Source organism: Humulus lupulus, chromosome 3, assembly GCF_963169125.1.
Source record: "Humulus lupulus chromosome 3, drHumLupu1.1, whole genome shotgun sequence".
Taxonomy (NCBI): domain Eukaryota; kingdom Viridiplantae; phylum Streptophyta; class Magnoliopsida; order Rosales; family Cannabaceae; genus Humulus; species Humulus lupulus.
In genome coordinates, this window is record NC_084795.1 from 161,550,029 (window position 1) to 161,556,028 (window position 6,000).

Sequence of the window (6,000 nt, forward strand, 5' to 3'; positions counted from 1 at the left end):
AATCCAGCGAGGAGTGCTTCGTATTCGGCTTCATTATTTGACGCAGTGAAGTCGAACCTAATGGCGCAGTGAAATTGATGCCATTCCGGCGTTATCAATATCACTCCTGCTCCTGCGTGGGATTCGTTTGATGACCCATCCGTGAATAACTTCCACGATGGAGCTTTCTCTTGAGGCTCAAGCGCACTAGGCTGTTCGCACTGTTCGCTGTCTGGGAGTTCGGTGAACTCTGCAATAAGATCAGCCAAAAATTGTCCTTTTACTGCTGCTCGCGGTGAATATGTGATATCGAACTACCCTAGTTCGACTGCCCATTTTAATAAACGCCCAGCCGCCTCTGGTTTTTGGAGGACTTGCTGAAGGGGCTGGTCGGTTAAGACGGTGATAGGATGGGCTTGGAAGTAAGGGCGCAGTTTCCTTGAGGCCAGGATTAAGCAATATGCTAACTGTTGATGCTCATAATCTCATCAAGAGAAAGTATGAGGCCGAGGCAAGGCCCTTAGGCCACCGTCATCTCGGGAAGCCATCGCGCGATCCCAACATGAGTCTGGGTTCGTTTCTCGTGGAGTCGATGCCAAGTGGCCCACGTTGGCAAGGCATAGGTGCCAAGGCTCAGTGGCCTCGCGAGGCCCATCTCGCCCATGCACTCGGCCCCACGGCCTCGCCACATGGTCTCGCCCATGCACTCGGCCCCATGGCCTCGCCCATGCACTCGACCCCACGGCCTCGCCCCATGGCCTCGCCCATGCACTCGGCCCCATGGCCTCGCCCCATGGCCTCGCCCATGCACTCGGCCCCATGGCCTCGCCCCATGGCCTCGCTCATGGCCTCGGCCCCACGGCCTCGCCCCATGGCCTCGCCCATGCACTCGGCCCCACGGCCTCGCCACATGGCCTCGGCCCCATGGCCTCGCCCCATGGACTCACGCCCATGGTCTCGGCCTCATGGCCTCGCGCCCCATGGCCTTGCACCCATGGCCTAGGCCCCATGGTCCCATGCCCATGGCCTTGGAGATGAGAATACTCATAAGAGGCAAGGTACACGCATGAATATAATATGGAATGTACCTACAAACCTAAAGAAGTCAGAGTATGGATATGGTACCCCTACCAGACAAGTAGTGGGAACACCAGGAGTCAGAGTCGACACCACTACCACCTGCACCACTACGCCTGCCACCACGCATCAGACATGGGTACAGACAAGTTGTGGAGACATCCTCCTGACACCTGCTCCTGTACGGGATGTACGACCACAACCTCTAAAGCCACTCCCCTGACACAGTACATATGTACCACTTGGTCCCCTGGACCTGTATGTATCTAAGGCCATTAGAGCCTATTATAAAATGAACTCCAAGACCACCTGAAAGGGGGTTGGAAATTTTACTGTAGTAGAGGCTTAAGTGTGAATGAAAGACTGAATTCTCCATTATTGTTCTATCATTGTCCCTGAGTTATTTTTCAAATTTTCACAGCTTTCAGATTAGTGATCTTGATTTGATAATTTTTCCAACTCAACTTAGTTGACGAGTTTTGACCGTCAACAGTTTGGCGCCGTCTGTGGGAACGTTTGTTTCAAGCTACTGTTCCACCATTGTTTCCGGCAAGAAGTAGATGCCAAGACGCTCAAAGCGACTGAGGGAGACACGGGAGGTAGAGGTTCACATGAACGGAGTCCAGCTGAAGGCCTCCATCAAGGACGCTCCTCCACCCAGAGACGTGGAGCCCCCGAAAGACCCTGAGGTTCACGGAGGTGATAGGGTGGCCTCATCGCCAGCCGCTCCACCTGGAGGAAGTCCTCCAAGAGCACCACCGGTAAACGCTGATGAGTTCCCTCCTCCAAAACCGCCGTAGGCACCGAACTCAGGCCAGCAAGACCTGGGCCCTTCTGCCCGTAAGCATGATAAGCACCCCCGGGTCCACTCCGTGAGCTCAAGTTCGAAATCCTGGTTTTACGAAGAGGAAATACGTGAGCTCCACCGTAAGAACCAAAGGTTGGAAACCACCTTGGAAAACATGCAAGAGGTCCTTAACGGCCTGCTGCATGGTAAGTCAAGCGTAACTTTGCCTAAGAGGAAGGAGAAGGGCAAGGATGGGGCGGAGACCACTATACCGGTAGATGATGGGAGAACCCGACATTCAACCAGTAACACCCCCCTGACAAAGCAACGTGATCACCCCGAATCACCTAAGCAGGCCCAGAAGCCAGCGCCGAGGACCAACGCTGCCCCTCGCAATGAGGATGAGGTCACCTCCAAAAGAGCACCCTCCGACTTGCGGGAGGAGCTCAATAAGAAGAGGGCGGGCAAAGGGACCACGCCCGCTTTGAGGGACACTCTTAGCAGGAGGAGGTAGGACCTAGACACGGAGATGAGGAGCCTGCGGAGCAAGATCGTCACCGCGTCAGGTGGCCAGGCCTTTGAGGAGGACTTCGACCATGAGTCGCCCTTTGTGAGAGAAATTCAGGCAATCCGACTCCCTGCCAATTTTAAGGAGCCCAACATGACCCCCTACGAAGGGAACACGAATCCAAAATACCACCTGGATGCGTTTAATGACCTGATGAAACTGAGGGGGATTGGAAGTGGTGCCAGGTGCCATTGCTTCGCTGTTACTCTGAAAGGACCCGCCTACAAATGGTTTAAAAGACTAAGGTCGGGGTCCATCAGGTCCTGGCAGCAGTTTTCTGACGAATTCCTCCAACAGCACCATGCCGTGCGGGACTACACGATGCCAGGTACCAGCCTGGCCAACGTGAAGCAAGGGGAGAATGAGAGCCTGAAGAGCTACATTCACCGGTTCAATATGGAGGCCGCAAAAGTGGGGAGCCTAACGCGCCGAGAGTTAAAAATGGCCATTACCGCTGGAGTGCTCCCAGGAAGCAAGTTATGGGACAACATGTTGAAGAGGGAAGTCACCGACTTAGATGACTTTTATGAGAGAGCGCAGAAGTATATCCGTGTGGAGGATGGCCACGCAAACCTAAAGGCGGGGAAGGAGGAGCCCCACGCAAAACCACCAACTAACGATGGGTTGAATGTAGCAAAGAAGAAAATGGCATACGGTGGATCAAGAGATGACCACCAGAGGAAAACCAAACATGGGAACGATCATAGGCAAGCGGCCTACACTTACTACACAGACCTCACAGACCTCACAGATACCAGGGAGCACATTTACCTCACCAATGAAGGTCGAGTTCCATTCAAAAGGCCCCCACCAATGAGAAAGGACCGGTCCAAAAGGGACCCTAGTAGATACTGTTAGTACCACAAGGATACTGGTCATACCACGGTAGAGTGTATCCATTTGAAGGAGGAAATTGAGGAACTCATCCGCAGGGGACATTTGGGCAGGTATGTGTGCAAGGATAACCAAAGGCCAGAAGGAGTGTCCCCGCCGCGGGCACGTGAGGTGGCCCCTGAAGTGCAAGGAGAGGTCAGGACCATCTTTGGAGGACCCGGATTCAGAGGCGATTCTAGGAAAGGGCGAGACAGGTATGCCAAGGAGGCCCGACGAAGTCCACCACATTGCGTTTTAAGTTTGGAACAACACCCCCGAAGAGCTTCAAGGGCGAGAATGACTCAATAACTTTCACTGAAGAAGATGCGCAGGGGGTGCAATTTCCTCATAATCACCCCCTGGTGCTAACCGCCCAGCTAGCTAACATGAGGGTACATCGGGTCATGGTGGATAACGGGAGCTCCGTGGACATCTTGTATCGACAGGCGCTGGAAAAGATGGGGTTGAGCCTCCGTCACCTAGAGCCTTGTACTACGACTTTGTATGGGTTCACGGGAGATTTGATGCAACCCCTGGGGACAATCGAATTGGCCCTCACCATGGGGGAGCAACCCAGGCAAACCACCATAATGGCTAACTTCATCATGGTAGATTGTACCTCAGCCTTCAATGCGTTATTAGGGAGACCCTCCCTGAGAGAATTGAAGGCGATAACTTTTGTGTATCACCTAGCCATGAAATTCCCTACCCCTGGGGGAGTAGCATGTGTGAAAGGGGAGCAGAAGGAAGCGAGGGAATGCTATAACATGTCCCTCCGCGCAGCCACCAAACCATCCATGTCAATGACGATGGCTGTGCATGAAGGAGCGACTCACACAAGTTAGACCCGCACAAGATAGGACAGGCTACGGAGCCTTTCGAGAGGTGCTACCAGCAAGGCTTCGGCTCTTAATGCCAAAAGAACCTATGTTTAGCTTGTTCTTTGTTATGTTAGCTTAAGTAAGAACCAAAGAGGCTGCCCTAGGTAGCCTCCTCGTTAGATGTAACCCCCCTTTTTTTTTATTTTCAAAGTTAAATGTAAACCGGGTTCTATGAATGAAACCGTTTGCTACTTCCTGTGTTTATTTCCTTCACTGCACGAGCATCAGCCAAAGTGCCTGCCGAAATAAATTTCACCAAGCACTTGGGGGGCAGGACAGGGGGCAAGAACATGCAGCCAGCAAAAGGGCTCCTAAAAAGGGACCCTCTAACGGAGGATCCTAAAAAGGCCCCCTTGCCCTCCTAACTCCTAAAAAGGGACCCTCTAATGGAGGATCCTAAAAAGGACCCCTTGCCCTCCTAACTCCTAAAAAGGGACCCTCTAACGGAGGATCCTAAAAAGGACCCTTCAACAGGGATCCCAGGGGGACCCCCTATATCAGGGCTTTAAGCGAAGTCTTTACAAGGCATATCCTGAGATCACAAGGATTAGCTACCCGTGTGAATATCAAGGAGGCCTTAGGGACTCACGAAAAAATATATGGTATCGATGATAATAAGTCTAGAGCGGCCACCAAGCCGTCTAGCCCATAATAAGTCTAGCCATTATATGGTGACGACAATAATAAGTCTAGAGCGGCCGCCCAGCCAAAAATGATCCCAAAAGAGACCCTTGTAAAAATAGTACTATGCATAATGACGAGAAGGACGCTTCTCGCAACCAATAATAAGCGTGCGCAAAAATATATAAAAGGATAACTAAGACCCAAGGGGTCAAAATATCCTTATAAAGGTAATCAAGAGGCACCAAAAGAGGTCCCAGTGAACCCTCTCGCATGGGCTCCAAAGGACCTCCAGCCTGATAGATAAAAGAGGGGAACCAACCAAACCCCATCATACAGGCTTAAAAGGGCCTCAAATGCAATAGAACGAGAAATAAACAGCAACATATGTATTTATACATTAAAAAAAAAAGGAGTTCTCGAGATAGTACAAGAGTTACCAAAAGAAAAGTAGCACTGATAATGATATTACAAAGTAAAAAGAAAACAAAAAAGGAGCAAGACTATTTCAAGGCCTCCTATAGTGGGCTCTCCACCAGGCCGCTCGGGCAACGGCCTGTTCACCAAAAGAGGAGAAGTCGAAGTTGGGATCCTGCCTCCACACATTGTAAAGACCACGATCTATAGACTTGTGCTCGATGATGATCCTCTCCACCTCCAAAGAAGCCCTCGCCGCCTCCAAGGAAGCCCTCTCCGCCTCCAAGGAAGCGTTCTTCTCCTGAGCCGACTGTAGTTCGGCCCTAAGGGTCTCAACTTCGGTCTCCAGTTGAGTAACCCTCTCCCGTGACGCAGCCGCAGCGGCCTTGGCCCCCTGGAGCTCGCGCTCCAAACGTCTAGCCTTGCCCTTTAGTTCCTTGATCTTGGCCTTCGCCTTCTCCCTCTTCGAGAACAAGTTGGCAGACTTAGTCCGGGCCTTTGACAACTGGACCTTGGTTTCGCTAAGCTCATTTTCGAGTTCCTAGACCTGGGCCATGAGGCAGTCCCTCTCAGTAGTAGATGCAGAGAGGACGCCGGACGTGTTAGCATGCCGAAGAGACACGATGTAGATCTGCACAAGAAAGTGAATGGTGTCAGCGATAAGTAACAAAAAGAAAAACACATGTACATCTATACATAATACTAATCGACGCAAGGTGCAAGACCTCACCCAGGCCGCGGCATGCCTTAGGGTTTCCCCAAGGTCTGGTTGAGTCACATTCCCTAGACCCCTCCAG